This window comes from Mesoplodon bidens (assembly GCF_964165515.1).
Source record: "Mesoplodon bidens genome assembly, chromosome: 15".
NCBI lineage: Eukaryota > Metazoa > Chordata > Mammalia > Artiodactyla > Ziphiidae > Mesoplodon > Mesoplodon bidens.
In genome coordinates this window covers 30,359,437-30,378,183 of record NC_138171.1, presented here as the reverse complement: position 1 = coordinate 30,378,183, position 18,747 = coordinate 30,359,437, and positions in this window count along the sequence as shown.

Genomic DNA, 18,747 nt, shown 5'->3' with positions numbered 1-18,747 from the left:
GCCCCGGACTCTTGCAGTCCCTTCACCCAGACACCCCCACCCCACCTCCAAGATCCCGAGCTTGGTCTCCAAGGGTCAGAGAAGAGAGAAGAAGCCAGATTGAGGGTGAGGACAGGCCTTTAAGGCCCAGGCTGGGGCTTAGGTCTGTCCTTGCTGAAGTTTGGGGTAGGGAGGGAAGGGTTCTCACAGTTTGGGTCCCCACTCCTAGCAAAGGGATCACTCAGAACTCATCCTGCTTTGGCAAGGAGCACAGAGCTCCTTTCCTGTGAGGGTTCATGACCTTCTTCCTGTCCTAACCCATGCTTTCGTGGGGATTTGGGGACCTGGCCTCCGAACAGGAGATATAGAGTGGAGATATCTTTGCTAGGCAAAGCTGCTAAGGCAGCTGACTTTCCATAATGCCCACCACCTCCTGATTCTGGCAGGGCCTGGGCCTGGCCCCTTTCTCTCTGCCCAGTGTGTTACCACAAAGCCTTAGGCTGGGCAGAATGGGATGGGGCCAAGGGCTGCTTCTTAGCTTGTCTCTCTGTGTTAGGGGGGCTGGCCTCCTGTCTGTTCCCCCAGCCCCTTCCCCAAAGAAGGCTCCCACAGTTCTTTGGGCATCAGCTGCCCCTCCCACCCCAAACCTTGGCAGGGGCTACTGTCCCTCCCTGGAATACTTTCTCTCCTTATCTCTGCCCATCTAAAAGGCTCCCCAGCTAAAGTGTCATCTCTCCTAGACTTTTTATTTATTTATTTATCTTTATTTTTTAATTTTTAGAAAGTTTTATTTATTCTTATTTTTTAATTTTTATTACTTATTTTTGGCTGCGTTGGATCTTCGTTGCTGCAAACAGGCTTTCTCTAGTTGTGGTGAGCAAGGGTTGCTCTTCGTTGCCATGTGCGGGCTTCTCATTGTGGTGGCTTCTCTTGTTGCAGAGCATGGGCTCTAGGCGTGCAGGCTTCAGTAGTTGCGGCACATGGGCTCAGTAGTTGTGGCATGTGGGCTCTAGGGTGCGCGGGCTTCAGTAGTTGTGGTGTGCGGGCTTCAGTAGTTGTGGTGTGCAGGCTCTAGAGCGCAGGTTCAGTAGTTGTAGCGCACGGGCTTATTTGCTACGCGGCATGTGGGATCTTCCCGGACCAGGACTTGAATCCATGTCCCCCGCATTGGCAGGCGGATTCTTAACCACTGCGCCACCAGGGAAGTCCCTCTCCTAGACTTTTGCCCTTATTGTCAGGGCCACTGCTCCAGAGGGCTCCCTGCAGTGAGATTGGGGGTGAGGGGTGTGCAGAACCAAACAATTTTGGATGTTAGCACTGGCCAATAAGCCAGCAAGGTATCCAATCAGCAGCCTCCACTGGCTGTTCCAAATGTGTGTCTGTAAGAATGTGTGTATCTGTTGGTGTGTCTGTGTGTGTGTCTATGTGTGTGAGTGTGTCTTTGTGTCTATGACTGTGTGCATATGTATGTCTGTGTCCATATGTGAGTGTGTCTCTTGGGATGTCTGTGTGACTGTGTCTGTATGTGTCTATGCCTGTTGGTGTGTCTGTATGTATTATATATGTGTGTCTCTGTATCTTATGTCTTTGTGTGTGTAAGTGTGTTTGTTGTATTTGTCTGTTTGTGTGTGACAAGTGTGTGATGGGGGCTGGCAGGCCTTCCTCTCATTCCAGAGGCCGAGCAAAGCCGGGGAGGGTTGAAGTGTGGCTGGGCATTAGTGTATGGGGAAGGGGCAAAGGGTTCAGCCCCTCAAACACAACCTGCCTCTTGTTTTTCTTTTTCCTCCACCCCAGGTGTTCCTCCCTCCCCACCCCCAGCTCCACAGACTGGCTCATCTCTGAGGGCCACAGCAGCAGGCTCTGAGCAGGAGTGAAGAAGACTCGTGGGTGGGGAGGTCCCCAGCCCCTGGTGCCCTTCTGCTTAGCAGCCTTCTGTTCCCCCCCTCTTTTAGGCCCCCTCAGTCTGACATAGGCATCACAGCCCCACCCTTGGGCAGCGTCCAGTCAGACACAAGAGAAGGATATCGAACAATTCCAGTGAATCCTTGCCACTGGGAGGTTTGATTCAACTGCCACCAGAAGATTTGGGCCGAGGTGGGCATGGACAAGGGTCCTGCAGCGACCCTGCCCTTTGTCATCCTCCCTGTGCCCTTGCACCTCCCTCCTCTCCCCTCCATCGCTATGGGGACCCACCCACTGACCTCACCCGCTTCCTGCTTCTCCCCGGTGGGGGAGGAGCGAGGAAGGATCAGTTCCGAGTGTGTCCTTTCAGGAGCAGCCTCTCTCCAGGTCACGCTTCCCTCCTCTGGCCTGCACTCAGGATATCCCCCCTCCTGTGGATGCCCTCGTTCCCAGCCCTGCCCCTCCAGTTCATCTCTATTGTGCAACTGGAGGAGACTTTAAAAAGTGCAAATCTGCTTCCATTGCTTCACCGCTCCTACACTCTCCATGACTCCCCATTACCTACAGCAGAAGAGCCAAGTGATCCAAGGCTTGGACTCTGCCCTTGGCTGACCTCTCAAACTCCCCTTCCCAGCCCTAACCTCCAAGCGCATCTGCTGCCCTTCAAGCCCAACTTGCCTTCTCTGCTTCTGAACCTTTGTTCCACCTGGGCCAGCCCCAGCCCTGCCTTGCTTGGCAGGCAGCACCCTTCCTCCCTTGGGCTCTTTGGGAGAAACTGGCCCCTGGGAACCTGTTGTGGGTGCTGTGTCTGCTCAAAGAGCCCCCAGCCCTGGTCACCACCAGGTGGGGCTTTTAGGAAAACTCTTTGGGTCTGGAAGGCAGGAGCAATGCTCCTCTGGCTTGGTGCCTGACCCGCACACCAGCAGGCAGTATTAGGGCAGAGGGTGATATTTGTCTTTAGGACATGTCATTTTCCACCTAAGCTTATGTGTTCTGTCTCCCCTCCCTCTTGCCCAAGTCCAGGTGCTTGCTCCACCCCAGAGCTTGGGGCAGGCAGACAGAGAGACACACAAACCACACACACACACACACACACACACACACACACACACACCCCACACACATACACCAGGAGGAGGGCAGGTGTTCCCACAGCCTCCCTCGGGAGGAGAGGACGGACAGAAGTTTTTTTCCATCAGTAGACCCTGTTGACTGCACCTCGTGGTGTGCTGGTGCCTATTTGGGTAACTTACCTGCCACTTACGCTGCCACAGCACCCTCGGTGGGGAGGGACTCTCCATTCTACAGAGGAGAAAGCTGAGGCTTAGAGAGAAGAGGGCACTGCCCGATTCAGACCCACTGCTGATTCAGGGCACAGATCGATTCAGTGGGCTGTCTCAGAGTCTGTGCTCTTGCAGGAGACTGGTGAGGGTACCTGGGCACCCAGACAGGCAGCCTTCCTGGATAGTTGTCCAGCCCTGCTGGACAGGGTGGCTCCTGAGACAGAGGCCTCTAGAGTGTTCCTCTACCAGATTCCTGAGGTGCGAACTTCCTTCCAGGAATGACTCTGCCTGCCCCACCCAGCTGGACTTCCTCTCTGTGGCTCACAGCATCCATCTGCATCATTCTCCTCATTGGAGATGGGAGCGTGGGAGGCCCAGCCTGTGGCCAGGAGTTCAGGCTGAGCCCTGGTGGTGCCCTGCCTCTGCTGTTGCATGGGCAGCTGGCACCTCCTCCTTCATAAAAAGAAAGCCCTGGGGTTCCACCTTCCTGCTGAGCCTCCCTAATACCCTGCCCCAAATGACCCCCAAAGCACCGGAATTGGCCTTGTCTCCCAGAGCTCTGCACTGACATGGCTCCACTTGCAGCTCCTTCTCCAGAGTGAGGTTATTAGGGTTCCCAACAGGGACATTGGGAAGACTTCTTGGAGGTGGTGATGCTTGATCTGCATCCTGAAGGATGACTGAGAAAGTCATCCATGTGGAGAAGTGGGCAGGGCATTCCAAGAAGAGGAAGCTGCAGACAAAGGCCTGGAGGGTGGAGTGAGCAGGAGGCAGAAAGGAATCAGCAGACTCCATAGCTGGATGAGGGGCTGGCTGTGTGTGTCCCTGATGCTTTCAAGTACAGTCTTCCCTTGTGCCCTACCCCAGCAGGCATGCTGGTTCTTTGCTCGGGAACCCTCAACCCCACTTGCTCAACTTGGACATCTTCTGTTTGGGATCTCTGGTCTCTAGTCCTGACCACCGGGAGTTCAGCTTCACTACACAACCCTTTCTCTGCTCACGCCTTCGCTTACCTCGGGCAGCACCTCACCTTGCCAACCCCTGCCCCACAGAATGGCCTCTCTGCTAGGGTATTGGGGGTACAGAAAAGGGCCACGACTCTAAGGGAAAAGAAGATGTTGGGGGAGAGAAGATACTTTCCTTTCAGCCATGTTAAGTTGGAGGGAATGCTGTGTAGACAGTGCTGGATGCCCCCTCCCCTGTTATCTAGTTTCTTTTTCTTCATAATAGAAACTTCTCTTTTCAACCATACAGAAGTGTTCCGTAGTGTCTTTCAGCTTTTAAACACTGCTGTTGGTTGCCCATTGTTTCTTGTTCCTCATCCTGCTTTTCTCCATCTTGCTGCCTGGAATGTTGTTGGGATGACTGGAGCTCTAACCACCATGTTGGACCATAAGGTTGAGGGATACACCCCGGTGATAGCAGAAAGCGACCAGCAAGGAGACTGGCACTCAGCAATAGCCCATTCCCACCCAGGGCTGAGTACTTGCAGACCTTTAAATGCGAAAGAAAGAAACTCTTTTGTTTAGGACCCTGTATTTTCAGTCTCTGTTACTCATAGCAGAATGTAATCCTATCTGATTGGACCCTAAGGAAAAATGTTGATTAGGCAGTGGATAATGGACCTGGAGCACAGAGCAGAGTTTGGAGTTGTGGGTAGAAATTTGGCAATCATTCTCATGGAGATGGGAATTGAAGCCACCAGGGCAATGAGATCAGCAAGATAGAGTGTGCTGTGTGGAAGAGCAGACAAGGCCTGCCCAGGAGGCAGCCTGTCCCCCTCTTGCCCAGAAAGACTGTTCTGGCTCTGCTGCTCAGTTTCATCCACCCGCTTCCGAGGTTTCATGAGGAGGGTTCTGCCTCCTCAGCACGCTTCTTGGCTATTATGATGCAGAATCAGGATGGAGGGAGGCTGGGGGAAGACAAGAGGTATATGGACTAGGGTTGGAGGAAATTGTTTGGAAGAGTTTTTAGAGAGATAATTTTAAGAGCAGCTGTGGTGTGTGTGGCAAAGTGGATTGGAGAAAGGAAAAAAAGAGGTTTTATAATGTGCTGTTTTGGTGTGAAAATCCCTTTCGCGGTGTTCTAGAAAACACACAACTTGAAATGTGTTGAAATTACTTTTTGATTGGTAGACTGGACCTCATCTGTCATAACATCACCTGAGACTGGTCCTCTTGGATGATGGCTTGAGAAGTGCCACACAAGTAATAAAAACCCATTAGAGCAGCAAAGGTAAAGGAGAAGATCATATCACAGGGGTTTGTATGTTATAGAATGTGGGGGCAGAGGAGTGCACCTGGGCTCCACAAGAGCCTGGAACAAGGAACTGGAAATAGGCCAGCAGCAGGGAGCTGTCGCCCTGACCACTTTCCTCCTTCTTCTGCTCTCTGTGTATCTGCTAAATTCTTCTCTTGCTGCAGACTGCCTTTTTATTAGACTTTTTTTTTTTTTTTTTTTTTTGTGGTACGCGGGCCTCTCACTGTTGTGGCCTCTCCCATTGTGGAGCACAGGCTCCGGACGCGCAGGCCTAGCGGCCATGGCTCATGGGCCCAGCCGCTCTGCGGCTTGTGGGATCTTCCTGGACCAGGGCACGAACCTGTGTCCCCTGCATCGGCAGGCGGACTTTCAACCACTGCGCCACCAGGGAAGCCCCTAGACTTTTTTTTTAATACCAGTTTTAGATTTACAAAGATAGTGAGCAGATCGTAGGGAGTTCCCATCTATCCCCTCCCTCACACACAGCTTCCCCTATTATTAACATCTTGGACTAGTGTGATATATTTGTTATAATTAATGAACAAATACTGATACATTATTAACTAGAGTCCATAGTTTACATTAAATTTCACTCTTTATATTGTACATCTGTGGGCTTTGCCAAATACATAATATCAGATATTCACCATTACAGTGTCATATAGAGTAGTTTCACTGCCCTAAAAATCCCCTGTGCTTCACCTATTCTTTCCCCGAATACCTGATGACCACGATCAAAATGTCAAATAGTAGGAGTTATACAATTCCTACTATTCCAAAGGCTATACAATATGTAGGCTTTTCAGACTGGCTTCTTTCACTTAGTAACATGTATTTAAAGTTCCTCCATGTCTTTTCATGGATTGACAGCTCATTTCTTTTTAGTACTGAATAATAATATTCCATTTTATGTATGTAACAGTTTATTTATCCATTCACTCATTGAAGGACAGCTTGGTTGCTTTCAGGTTTTGGCAATTATAAATAAAGCTTCTATAAACATTTGTGTACTGGGGTTTGTACAGACATAAGTTTTCAACTTAACTGGGGAAATATCTAGAAGTGTGATTGCTGGATCATATGGTAAGACTATATTTAGCTTTGTAAGAAACCACCAAACTGTATTCCAAAGTGACTGTACCATTTTGCATTCCCACCAGCAATGCGTGGGAGTTTTTGTTGCTCCACAGCAAAAATCCTTGTCAACATTTGGTGTTGTCAGTGTTCTGGATTTTCACCATTCTGATAGCTGTTGTTTTAATTTGCAATTCCACAATGACATATGATATTCAGCATCCTTTCATATGCTTATTTTCTATCTATATACCTTCTTTGATGAGGTATCTGTTCAGATGTTTTGCCCATTTTTAAATGGAGTTGTTTGATTTCTTATTGTTGAGCTTTAAGAGTTCTTTGTATATTTTAGATACAATCTTTTATCAGATATGTTTTGCAAATATTTTCTCCCAGTCTGTGCTTGTCTTTTAATTCTCTTAACAGATTGCCTTTTGTTTACTTTTTCTTTCTCCATGCATGTGATCATTCCACATCTCCTGAATGTATTTGCCCTTCATTTCAGCTATAAGCAGATGCCAAATGGTGTCTCTTAGTCCCAGTTCCAGAGTTTTGGGAGAGACTATTATTATTATTTTTAAAAATTATTTGTTTATTTATTTATTTATTTATTTGTTTGTTTGTTTATGGCTGTGTTGGGTCTTCGTTTCTGTGTGAGGGCTTTCTCTAGTTGCGGCAAGTGGGGGCCACACTCTTTTTTTTTTTTTTTTTTTTAAATTCTGTCTCAATTATCCTTTTTATTTGTAGGGGGCCACACTCTTAATCGCGGTGCGCGGGCCTCTCACTATCGCGGCCTCTCTTGTTGCGGAGCACAGGCTCCAGATGCGCAGGCTCAGTAATTGTGGCTCATGGGCCTAGTTGCTCCGCGGCATGTAGGATCTTCCCAGACCAGGGCTGGAACCCATGTCGCCTGCATTGGCAGGCAATTCTCAACCACTGCGCCACCAGGGAAGCCCGGAGAGACTATTATTTGACCAGTTTGGTGAAGTGGGAAATTAATTATGGCTGGATGGCGTGGTGACATTAAGGTAGCTGGTGGTCTGAGAAATGTAAATTTAGTTGTCTAGCCTTTGCAGTACAGGAAAATAAACCAGAAGGAGGTGGGAGGGGAGTGGCAACCCTCCATGTAAACAGGCGGTGGAGCCTGGTGTGTGTGGGTTGGACTGCTGCTCTGGTGCTGTAAGTGTAGGTAAAGAAACTCAGCCAATACCGAATGACACAAATCGAAAAGCAAAATTTTCCACACTCAGTTCCACTCCTCAGAACATCTTCCATTTTTAGATACTCCAGAATCTTAACATCATAGTTTTAAGTAATACGCTTTACCTCTGTTTCTCAATTTAGTAACTCAGGAGAACATCTAATGATGCCTCATCATTAAAGCAAGAATTTAAATCACACTATCTCTCATCTCCCCATGCCTACTTTCTCAATTGTGTTAGCTGTATTATTATTGCAGGCTTATTTTGGTGTTATTCATAGTTGTAAACAGTCTGAGTTTAAAACTTAGTTCCTCTTTCATCAACTTCGGACAGAATTTCTTGAGCCCTGCCGCTATATAAAAAGAACTAGCCCCTCTATGCCATCTGCCATCTTCCTTCCCCACCTCCTTCTAATTTCTGTTGGTTTTATCTTTGACTTTCCATGGTCAAAGTTTATAACACTTATATTCTGTACTGTAATTATAATTAAATCTTCCATTCTTTGTCTTTAGGTTGATTCTGAAAACTGAAAACCAACCAGTTTTATGATTATATAAACATTATTTACTGCAGAACCAAGTAATAAGATACCTCTACTGAGAAGGAAGTGTAATGGCATTTCCTCCACCCTATGCTGCTTGAGGAAGAATATTTGCTGTCTCAAATGTTAAGGTTAAGTAGATTCTCTTTTGTTTCACTCCACTAATTGCTCAGAATCATGCTTCAGATGTGTTTGCTCCATATTTGGTTCCTGGAATAGATTTTGTTGTTTCTGGTTTTCTAATTACCTTTTTTTTTTGTTTGTTTTCTTTCTGAGAGAAGAAACAGATGTTGTCTCCATTACGTTACCACAAAGTCAACTTGTCATATACACTGTCTCATGCTGGCTCCTTTGTATGTGTAGTGAGATATGGTAGCTGTTGTTGAGTTTATCCAGCATTCCATTCGCCTCCCCTTTCTTTTGGTGAACTGCTGCTCCCCAGTCCAACTGTATGATTTGGGTTTTTTTCCAATTGCAGTACCTTCAGGGGTGGGCTATACCCAAGTTTACCTTGATGGTGACTGATGAGGGCTGGACACAAAACTGAGGCAAGAATAATTGGAGTCCAGTGGGATTTGATCAGTGGATACTGAGAGTGAGAAGAACTCACCCCTTTACCTTCAGGTAAGGCTTAATCCAGGGATTCCAATGATGTCATCAAGGACCCAGGGTCACTATATATCTTTCCTCTGCACTCAGTGTTGTCATCATTCCCTGGCTCCTCACTGTGGTCTGCCATGAGCAACATGCTTCTCTCATGTAGCAAATGTGGGGGTGGGGGTGGGTCAATCAAACCCAATCCACAGGACTTGAGAATATAGGAGGGAAATCAGAGTAGTTTTTACCAAAAGGAGAATGAATTCATTTTGTACACCCAAACCACAGATGTTCACACTCCTTCCTATTGAATTCCTTTTTATTTCAGTGATTCTAGCTTAAAATTCCAAGAATTATTTCTTGCTTTTTTTTCATAGCTTCCCCTTTTTGTTTTATGAATGTAATAGCATTAGAATCTTTCTTTTTATAAATTCTCCTCTGTTCCTTATCTATTTCCTCTGGGATCAGTTTGTTCACCTTTTATTTAATTTATTAAAGAGGCAGTATAGCTGAATAGTTCAGAGTGTAATGCAAGAAACGGACTGCCTGGGTTCAGATTCCATCTCTCTGCCCTTTACTAGCTATGTAAGCCTCAGCCAAGCTATGTTGCCTTTCTGTGACTCCATTTCCCAGAAAGGATAATAATAGCACCTAGCTCAGAGGGTCGTTACATGAGTTACTGAATGTAAAATGCTTAGATCATGGCCGGGCCCGCAGTAAGCCCTGAAGAGCTATTTGCTATTCTTTTTTCTTCCTTCCCTCCCTTCCTTCCTTCCTTCCCACCCCCCACCCACCTCCTTTCTTTCTTTCTTTCTTCACCATCTCCTTTTATTAAGAATGATGAAAAGGATGGGGCTTCCCTGGTGGCACAGTGGTTGAGAGTCCACCTGCTGATGCAGGGGAGTATTTGAAGTGTATTTGACTGGGAGAATGATCCTTGTTTCCTTTTCATTATTCTTTTTTTTTTTTTTGCGGTATGCGGGCCTCTCACTGTTGTGGCCTCTCCCGTTGTGGAGCACAGGCTCCAGACGCGCCGGCTCAGCGGCCATGGCTCACGGGCCTAGCCGCTCCGCGGCATGTGGGATCTTCCTGGACTGGGGCACGAACCCCTGTCCCCTGCATCGGCAGGCGGACTCTCAACCACTACGCCACCAGGGAAGCCCGATATTCTTTTCTTAATCCTTCTCCTTTTGTTGGTTTTTCTCAGTTGTCTGGTAATACTTGGTGACCAGTTCATCTTTAGGACTGAAGGGCAGGGCTGATTGGTATCGGCATTGAAGTAGGGTATTTCCTCTGCCCTGGAGCGTAAGCAGTGGGCAGGGCAGTGGGGAGTGGTCCATATGCCGTCCGCCATCCCTTTGAGGGGTGTTGTCTCCTGTGGAGAGTCCTCTCCTGCTTCCATGACTGCTCAGGCCTCTGGAACAGCTTTCTCTCAGGCAGGCTTCAGCTGTGTTTTCCTCTGCCCCCATTTGTGCCTCTTTGCAATCCGCCCTTCTTTTATCTTCTAAAAGCAAATAAAAATCCCTGGACAGTTGATGCCCCCCCCACCCCCCCACCCCAGCCATCGTGTCCTCAGCCCTTCGATGGATTTGCTTCCTTTTCTCTTTCCTCACTGTGCTTTTGGTGGTGTTTGAGGCACTAGGGGTGGTAGAGACATGTTCTCAGCCCACCATCCTGAACTGGAAGTCAGTGTAGTGGTTTAAGTGTTTCTAACTCCATCCAACTCTGCACAGATGGGGTCCTTTGGGGATGGCAAGTATTCACACTGGACACCCAGACCTTGCACAGGAAGGAAAAAGGGAGACATTTATAACTTAAGTCTTTTAATCATCTTGTGAAGTCTACATGGGCCTGTTGACTTCCAAGCCAGTCTCTCAGACCTAGTGGCTGTTTGGGGGAGGAAGATGGCCCTTCTGTTTCCTTAAGAACTCCAGAGTCTTCAAACTCTCTGGGAGCAGAAGTGAGTGAGTACAAGATGTGTGAACAGGGGAGGAGAGCCAGAGGGACAGACCACAGGCTTGGTGGGATACTTGAAAAAGTGAAAATCCAGGGTGTATCTATTAGAGTGGAGGTCATCTTGACGGGGGCAGAGTGGGAGCACAGCCTTCAGTCACTCTCACTCTGCACTCACAGAGCTCTTCTGACAGTCCAGGCCCTGTAGGAAGCTTTTCACACAAGCTGTTGGGAGGCTCCAGGTTCAGAGTGTTTGAGTGAATTCTCTGTGATCACACAGCTGGTGAAGGATATGTCTGGATTTGAACTCAGATCCATACAGGGCCCAAGCTCCTAACCACTGAGCTACATGACTCCCACCTGCCCCCAGGCTGACCAGAGCAGGGTCCCGAAGATCCCTCCTGGGTCACTTGGGCTGAGCTGTCCACACCGCAGATGTTGCAGTTGGGTCTGAAAGGACAAAGACAAGGACGCAGAGGGCTCTGGCGCCCTCTGGCGGAGATAGCAGGCTCTGCAGAGATGTGGTGGAGGAGTGGGCGGGGCCTGGGCCTGGGATCCTAGTAGGTCCAAGGAATGAATGATTCAATTAGGGCCCTGGTTGCTCTATATGAGAGCAGGGCTTTACCTTCCCCACTCCTTAGTAAAGAGCCCCCAATATTTACCTGTGTGCATCATCTATTGGAATAAAGACATAGGCTCTGTGTCTAACTTCTGGCTAGTGCAACATAAGCAGAAATGAAGTGTGCAATATAAGGAGTTATCTCTAAAAGATGGGCACGTGACTTGTTTTGTTCCTTCCTCCATCCTTCTTTCTGGAATGCAGATATAATGGCTGGAGCTCAAGCAGACATCTGGGACCAGGAGTGGAAACAGGCCATTGGAAAGGACAGAGTAAAAAAATAAGAGGGGGTCTAGTGGTTGCATGCAGTTGCCCTATCAGCCTTGGATGCCAACACTTTATTTGAGGGAGACAGAGATACACTTCTACTTTATTTAAACCACTGTTTTTTTTAAAAAATATTTATTTATTTGGCTGCGCCGAGTCTTAGTTGTGGCATACGGGATCTTTAGCTGCGGCATGCAGATCTAGTTCCCTGACCAGGGATCAAACCCAGGCCCCCTGCATTAGGAGCACCGAGTATTAACCACTGGATCACCAGGGAAGTCCCTTTAAACCACTGTTATTTGGGGTTTTCTGTACTTTAGCCAAACTTTTTTCTTTTCACTTAAAAGAAATTATGCTTGTTCATGCCAGAACAAAAGTAAAAAAACATTATCAGAATTTTACTGAGTGCACCGTTAGCCATGAAATAAATTCACTTATTAGCCATTTATTTATGAATAAATGGATTTTTGAATTGAATTGAATTTCATATTCAAAATTTTATATTTCAAGTATTGCCACTAAAAATATATATATTGTTTGGTATCTTTACTCATGTTCTTTCCCACTTCTAAAGGGTTCTGTTATTTTAAGATCTGCCATTCTTAGGACAGATTTTGATCTGATATGTTTAATTATGATGAGGTGGAATTTTTAAGGTTCCTTCATGTCTTTCAATGGTTTGATAGATAGCTCATTTCTCTGAAGAATAGTTCATGGCCTGGATGTACTACAGTTCATTTATCCATTCACCTACTGAAGGACAATCTGGTTGTTTTTAAGTTTTGGCAATTATGAATAAAACTACTATAGACATCTGTGTGCAGGTTTTGTGTGAGCATAAGTTTTCAACTCAGTTGGATAAATACCAAGGGGCACAATTGCTGGATTGTATGGTAAGCATATACTTTGTTTTATAAGAAAATTGCCAGACTGTCTTCCAAAGTGGCTGTACCATTTTGCATTTCCACCAGTAATGAATGAGAGTTCCTGTTGTTCCACCTGTTTGCCAGCACCTGGTGTTGTCAGTGTTCTGGATTTTGGCTATTTTAATAGGTGTATAGTGGTATCTCATTGTTTGTTTGTTTGTTTGTTTGTTTGGCGGAGCCATGCAGCTTGTGGGATCTTAGTTGCCTCACCAGGGATCGAACCCGGGCCCTCAGCAGTGAAAGCATGGAGTCCTAACCACTGGACCACCAGGGAATTCCCATCATTATTGTTTTAATTTGCATTTCTCTGATGACATTGACGAGGAGCATCTTTTCATGTGTTTATTTTCCATCTGTATATCTCTTTGGTGAGGTCTTATTTATTTTTTTGTAGCTGAAAAAGTTAGCCTTGGGCAAATATCCTACTTCCCCATGACTTGATTCTCACATCTGGAATGAGGATAATAGTACCTACCTCACAAAATATTTGTGAAAGTTAAAAGTATGTATAACAGTGAGACCTACTGAGAAATTACCTAAGAATTTTTTATTTTAAAATTTATTTTAGCAGCTATCGACTAGGAAAACACTGAAGGGTAATGTTCCCTGACCAGGCAAAGCAGACAAGTCTTTGTTCTCCTTACCCCAAGGAAAGGTAAGCAAGTTCTATCTGTGCTGTTCTGAGACTTAGGCCTTGTATCAGTTTACTACTGTAGCTAACACGCAACCACAGAATTCTCAGTGGCATCCAGTAATAAACACATAGATCTGAGCAGGTTGGCTCAGGCATGGCTGACTTTGGCTGGGCTTGGCCTATGGGTCTGGTTCAGGTCTGTTCCACATGTCCCATCTTCTTTGGACTCCAGCAGTTTAGCTGGAGTATATCCTTTGCTTGGCAATGGCAGAAATGCAAGAGAGCAAGGCCAAATATGCAAGTACACTTCAAGACTTGGTTTATGTTGTGTCCACTCATTGGCTAGAGTAAGTTACATGACTAGGTACAAAATCAAGGGGTGAAGGAATATGCTTTACCCACCATGGAGCTGTGGGGTAGATGTGTATAGTCTATAGTGGACTGAAGGGTTGGGGCTGGAAAGTTGCACTCACACAGGCCTAGAGTTGGGGGGGGGGGTCTCTGGGCCAACAAGTCTTATGTTGGTGTTGGAGGAGGAAGTAAAGGGATTTTGTTTTGGTCCAAAAAGGAAATGACCTAAGGTTAGGAGTGATGCAGGGGCTGCAAAGAGGACAGAGTGATAGAGACCTAATCTCTCTGGGGCCTGAGGATTTCAGGGTAGAATGTCAGGAGACATCTGCTTTGGGCCACTGTGGCCTGGGATCCTGGGTCCATCCTGATTCAAGTTTTTATGTGACTTTTGATCTGCACATGTGAGTTTGCCCACAGGGTACAGAGGGCCTGGTCTGGCTGGGTTCCCACCACTAGAGATAGGCTGGGGCTGAGTTGAATTATATTTGAGTTGTGAAACAAAGAAATGTGTTGTCACTTGGATCCAAGATTGCTTGGAGCAATTAACATCTGCCCCACACACCGAGTGCCTGGCACATAGTAGGCCCTCGATAAAATGGGCTCCGGTATCGTGACAGTATCGCAGCCATGGCAGGGTCTTTCCTCCTCTGCTTCAGCGGGGGTGGGGGTGCTACTGAAATCCTGTGGGGGTGTGTGGGGAGAGGGATTAGAAGCACTCCTCTAGCCTGAGGTTGGGGCCCCTGTGTTCCCCACAACTAGAGCCTGCTTCTTGGAGGGTTGTCCCCAGAGTAGCCAGGTGCAATGAGGGTACTGGGAAGGTCCCAAAGGGCCTGGAAAATCAGAACCTTTGTCTGGGCGCCCTGTCACGCTCCCCCACCCCAGGCTGGGCTTGTCTCCTTTCCTGTTGTCAGGAGGAACAGTGCGCAGAAAGCTCCCTTCCTCCTCTCTCAGACCCCCTAAAAAGGCCAAGTGGTGCCCAAAGAGAGGGGTATGGCTATGGCTGGTGAACAGGACCCCTCAGTTCCCACTTTGCCAGAGAGGAGGCTCCCACAGGGCCCAAGGCCTCACTTCTGCTTGCTCAAGTCCCAGAGTCCCAGGCCTTGTGGGGGCCTTCCCCTGCCTGGGAGGTCTTTCTGGTTTTGGTGTTGTGCAAGGCCGGCAGCTTCCTCCCTGACCAGCCTCCTGGTTGGGCAGTAGGGCTCAGGCTTTGGGAAAAGAGGAAGCAACCCTGAGGCTGGGTCTCCTCTCCAGGAGAGCCAGCAGCACCTTGAGCTCCTGGCCCTGCCCCCTCCATTCTCTCCTGCAGTTGGCCAGCCTTGCAGCCATCTTCCCCTGTGGAGCAGGTACTCCCATCCCTGGGCCCGGAGGGCGAGGGGAGGCTTGGGAGTGGGGCTGGGCTGGGATTTGCTGGGAGACACCTGGGTGTCCAAGCCCAAGACATTAATCAAAGCTGCATTCATAACCCAAACCCCTGCACAACCCCAAACCTTCTCCAACCCACATCCCAATCCCCATCCTAACCGTCACCTTGACTCCTGCCCTGCCCAGCCCGGGTAGTTATTCCAACCTTGCCTCACCCTCCATTGCATCCTATCCCCAACCATTTAGTAACAATCATCTCCATCCAGCCCCGGGCCTGACTTGCACGTTCACCCAACACCATCACTCTCAACTCTGTGCCAACCCTAATTCGATTCCAAATCCCAGCCTAACCATTACCTTCACCCCTACCCAACTGCAGCCCGACCCTCATCTTCCCCTCATTTCACTTCATTTGTTACCACTTCATTCATCTGAGCGAAGGCCCCCAGCACCGCCCAGCATAGCTTAGGGGAACGGGCATTCAGGCTAAGAGCATTTACAGTCAGATTAAGGAATGAAATGTGAAACTTCTACTACCCATTTCAAAGCCAATAGACCTCATTTATGGATACTATGGCTTTCCAAGTTAACTGTTTGGCCTACGTTTGGGGCTCTTCACTATTAGGAAGATACTGTACTCCCGGAGTTGCCCACCTGCACCTGAGTTCCGATCTGTGGAGTGGAGCGCTCCGGCTGGCTGCATCACCCCATCTCCCTCCTTCTCCAGCCTGAATAGGGAAGTTGGGGAGAAGCTCTGGTACTGGGAAACAGAAACTGAACCCTGCACCCAGGCACAGCTGCCTACAGTAAAACTGCCTCTGCCCTTTCTTCCCCAGGCCAAACTTGGCCTCTAGGATCAGAGGTCAGTGACTTGTGGCCCAGCTGGCCCTCCCAGATGTCCTGGGACACTTGGTCTCATGTAGAATTTACCCACTCACTTGCTCTCACACAGGCAGCAAACATGGGTGCCCCCCATGTGCCATCCACCCCAACCAAGTGCTGATGCAGTGTATACCAGTTCTGGGAGTGGGATTTTAAACTCTGTCTTCAGAGTGCCCAAGACTTGGAGATTGGAGGATGAACCCAGGAACCATGCTCTCCCAAATGGTCATTACCTACGGGCTGCAGTGCTCCCTGTCCCCAGTAAAGCCACCCCCTCCCCCAGGACCTGCAATCATCCCTCTGCCACCAGGAAGTGCTGGGTGTGGGTGCCCACCAAGACACCAGCTCAAACCAAGCCCTAGGGGTACCTGCCCCTCAACACCAGGCTTTAAACAAGGACAAGGAGCTCCCTTCCTGGGGTTCTTCTTGCCCTCTCTTTTTTCCAGGAAAGTTCTCTGAGCTGAAGGTGGTCTTTGGGGTGGAACAGGCTGAGCCAATAAGCTGGACTCTGGTGGGACTGACTTCTTGGGTATTGGGACTGGGCTAAGTATAGGTGACATCTACATGATGTGATTTGGGCTGGTTCTAGAAAGGGTCCTCTCAAAAATCCCTGCTCCATTCTGGGGTCAGTATGTCTAAAATCCCACCATTCCTCCTGTAGCTTCAGCACTGCCCCTTCCAGGGCAGCATCAGGGGAGCTGGGGACAACATGAACATTGGTGACGCCCCAGCTGTAGAGGAGCTGACCTTGATGCCCAGTGTGGCTCTGGGCCCCAGGGCCACACATGCCCCCAAACATGCCCGGTAGGCTGCTGCTCAGTCCAGCATCCAGGCCATAGCATCCAGGTCATGGGCCCCAGCCTGGGCCAGCATGAGCCTCTCCTGTGGCCAAGGACCAGGTGTGGAGGGTGTGGATACATCTTCCTGGGAGAGGAGCAGGACTAGGACTGCCCAAAGAACTGAGGATGAGCCACTGGGCCTCAGCAAATGACCAGACCTGTCTGCAGGAGCAGCCTAGCCAGGGACCCAAGTCAACTAAAGAACAGGGCTCTGCCTGTTCTTCCCTCAGTTTTGCCTTTACTGTGCTCCCTCTCTTCACACTTGGCTAGTCATCCTGACAGGCAATTCAGGCTCTATCCAGGCTCTGGGCGTCTGTTCAGCCTCTCCCCAGGTGTGCCCCCTGGCAGCTACCAGAATCAGCTGGGCCCCACCCCTGAGACAGATAGGTTGGGGGCTGGGAGATGTCACGAGTTCCCTGTTCCCACTTCCAGCCTGCCCAAGCCCTTCCCGTCAATCTGTAGAGTCAGCATTTAGGACCAGGAAGGAGTGCAAAGTTGGCAGCATGGGTTTTTTATGTGTATGTTGTAAAATATACATAACCTAACCATTTTTAAGTGTTTTAACCATTTTTTCAGTGTACAATTCAGTGACATTAACTACATTCATAATACTGTGTAACCATCCTTACTGTCTATTTCCAGAAATTTTTCATCATCCAGAATAGAGACTCTATACCTATTAAACATTAACTCCCCAGTCCCTCCGCTCTCCAGCCCCTGGTAACCTCTATTCTACTTTCTGTCTCTACGAATTTGCCTGTTCTACGTACCTCATATAAGTGGATGCATACCATATTTGCCCTTTTGTGCCTGGCTTATTTCACTTAGCATAATGTTTTAAGGTTCACGCCCGCCATGTGTGTAATATTTGTCAGAATTTCATTCCTTCCTATGGCTGAATACTATTCTGTTGTATGGATATACCACATTGATCTGTTGATGGACATTTGGGTTGCTTCTACTTTTTGGCTATTATGAATAACTCTGCTATGAACATGTGTGCAAGTATCTGTTTAAGCCCCTGTTTTCGATTCTTTTGGGCATATAACTAGGGGTGGAGTTGCTGGATCATATGGTAATCTATGTCTGACTTTTTGAGGAAACACAACACTGTTTTCCAGAGGGGCTGCACAATTTTACATTTCCACCAACAGTACATGAAGCTTCCAATTTCTCCACAGCCTTGCCAACATTTGTTATTTTCTGGTTTTGTTTGTTTACAGTGTGAAGTGGTAGCTCATTGTGGTTTTGATTTGCATTTCCCTAATGACTAATGATGGTGAGCATCTTTTCATGGGTTTATTGGCCATTCGTATATCATCTTTGGAGAAATGTCTATACAAGTCTTTAGCTCATTTTTTTGAATTTGGGATGTTCGGTGTGTGGGGGGGGGTTGTCCTTGAATTGTAGGAGTTCTTTATATATTCCAGATGTTAATCCCTTATCACCTATATGATTTGCACCTATTTTCTCCCATTCTGTGGGTTGATTTTTCTCTCTCTTGATAGTGCCCTTTGATGCAAAAAAGTTTTTCATTTTGATCAAATTCAATTTATCTATTTTTTCTTTTGTTGCTTGTGCTTTTGGTGTCATACTTAAGAAATCATTGCCTGTTACTAGGTCATGAAGATTTTCACCCATTTTCTTCTAACAGTTTTATAATTTCAGTTATATGTGTTTCTGGCATCTCTCCCCTTTGGATTCATATCTGTTGCACCTCTTAGAGCCCCCATCTCCGCCAGGGGCACTCTATGGCAGAGGGCCTGCCTTCTTGTGCATGGTATACAGTAGGCATTTAACTCCTGTTTGTAGGATATATGTTGGGCAGGGTCCTTGTGACCCCTGTCACACCTAAACTTGCCCTGCCACCAACTTTAACCACAAAGGACCACACCCTTCTCTTGCCCACTACTGCTGGGGGGCTCTGCACTGCTGCAGGACACATGTCCTCAGTCCCAGGTCCTGAGAAATGGGTGCTCACAGCTACCAAGGACAAGGCAAACACAGAGATGGCTCTGGAGTGGCTAGAGACCCCAAAGGGGAGGTTTCAGCTAGAAGCCACCTTGAAGACTGAATA